Here is a 2,695-nt window from a genome sequence, read left to right on the forward strand (position 1 = left end):
GAGTTATAAAATCAATTTTATGAGTTACAAAATCAAAATAATAAAAAGTACTTTAATTTTTATTCAAATATTACAACAATCCCCCACATGAATAAAAATTAACTTTGCAAAATGACTCTTTTGACACGGAGATAGAAAGTCACGGCAGAAACCAACATAGGATAGGTAGGCGTTACCCCTTGAACCTTCCCTTGTAAGAACATATTTACATTTCTAGAATTACAGTAGTCGCGTTGACCTTGAACTGCCCTTTTGTATTGTGAAATGATGATACATCCCCCACTGGAGTCTAACCTATATTTGTTCAGTTCTCACTTTTAATCCCGTTTTGGTCTTGAGCTTTAGCCTGCATCTGTGAGTTTTACCAGGAATTAGCCCACATCATTCCTTCTTGAAGTGACCACACTTCACTCACATAGGTGATCTTTTAGATAATATCAATGTATTATTTGTTCGATACATCGACACATAAGGATCATTAAAAGCATAGCTTAGCCTTTTCCGTATTTTATCAATATTTTCATCATAGGAATGGACCTAGGAGTAAAACCCCCACAGTGATTTCACTAAGTCCTTACAGTTAGGTTGTCATTTTGAACCAAGGCCTTGGGATCTCAAGTTAACAAGGTTGGGTTTCCTTTATATCAACTTTTATTATGGGCTTTAGTCCCATTCCTTTTGATGATTTCTCAACTATCTCTCTATTTAACCCTTTGGTTAGCGAATTCGCAGTGTTATCCTTTGACTTGATGTAGTCAATAGTGATAACTCCAGTTGAGAGTATTTATTTAAAGGAATCATATCGAGGATGAAATTGTCTCGACGTTCCATAATAATTTATTCTAATTAACCAAATAACCAATTTTCATAATTTGTTATAATCAAAGAGTCTACAGACTCTGTCATCGTCAGGGTTTCAATTCATAATTGATATTACCAACTTTCAGCGTCCCGAAAAATAGAAATTTCAATTCACTAGAAAACCAAATTTGAGCATCCTCAAATTGGGATTCGCATTAATTTAATTACTCAATTTGAGCATCCTCAAATTAACAACTTAGTCATATCAATTGAAACCATTGACAATAATTTCTATTAACACGGACTAGTCTCTCATGCCACAAACTGGAAGACTAAAGCAAGTAAGCATAAGGATTATTAAACTTTATTAATAAATATTCTTTGTATTCATTACATTTATTTCAAATAACCAATCGGTTACATAACCATATCCCACAAACATCACATTTTGGGAGAAAATAACTTATTTTGGGAGAAAATAAGCAGATAGACTGATGTCAGACATGTCTTGAGCCACTTCATCTACAATGTGGGCCTCGTGTTTCTTCCGCTTTGGTAGCCTACACATAGTTGACTTATGACCCATCTTGTCATAATTAAAACACTTTCCTTGAAATCTCTTCTTTGAAATTCCAGTCCTAGGTCCCAAGTCAGGCCTCTTGTCTAGTTTCCCCTTCTTGAACTTAGATCAGTTCTTCTTGACTTCCACCACATTAGCATTTGAAAAGCTGATAGACCGATTCTTATTATCTTCCTCGATGCGAAGTCTTAAGATAATATTAGGAATATGTTGTGAACTTGATGATAAGTTAAATAAAACACCTTAGTATATTTAACTTAGTGTTTTTGTAGCTCTCGAAGGATTTTCTAATATAGTCCCAACGGATGATCTTTATAGTCCCGACGGATGACAACTGAACATCCATCGAGAGTGTAGCTTATGTAATAACAAGTATTGCATCATATTTTTGCAAACAACAGTGTTTCTAGTCTAGTAGATCCTGTAGGATTCTCTAAGTCATGTTGACTACTAGATTAATATACAGAATAGGTTAGCTAATTGTAAATATGAGATGTCTTGTAATTTTGTATAAGTGAAATGGAGTCAAGTGACAGAAAGGCTTCCAACGGATGATCTACAAAGACTACCGACGAATAATCAACAAGACTCCCGACGGATGATTAACATAGTCCTGACGGATGATTAACATAGTCCCGACGGATGATCATAATTCAAAAAGAGCAGTTGACAGTGACAACACAGTCACATGCGTCGGGTGTTTACAAATGGAATGTGGCAGCCTAATTACAGGTTTTAGAGAACAACCATTTCCATGCAATTATATGAAAGTGTTTATCCTAAATCCAATCATGTATGATGAGTTAGGAAGAACTTTCTTGTATTCCTATTTGATTTCATTTTGAATTAATAAAAGACTTGTTATATTTTTATGGGCTTTATCTATTTAAAGTGTATTAAATAAGATGTTCCATAGTTTAGAGTAAAGCTTCTAGAATTATAATGAGATTATAATAATGGGATCTAGAAGATGACAACTCTGGACTTAAACAGTTCCTGATCATAGGATAACTAATCAGATGTTAGTGGATCCGCAAAGATTGGTACATACTATGCTTGCTCCCTTCAGGAGGATGTCTGTTCTCATAGGCATTTGTGTGGTGACATTATAGCTGGTATGTAGGTGCTTATTAGGGAATAAGTTCACTGAACATGACTTGATAAGTTGAACAACTAATGGAGATTACTCACGTGTCAATAGTTATTCACTGAGTGATAGTTGTACAAGTGTCCTTAGACTTGAGATCGTTAAAGGTATCTTATATATAATGAACTGTGCTTTGGTTTAGTCCTTAGTCTCAAGAACATCCATTA

This window comes from Apium graveolens, chromosome 11, assembly GCF_009905375.1.
Source record: "Apium graveolens cultivar Ventura chromosome 11, ASM990537v1, whole genome shotgun sequence".
Taxonomy (NCBI): Eukaryota; Viridiplantae; Streptophyta; class Magnoliopsida; order Apiales; family Apiaceae; genus Apium; species Apium graveolens.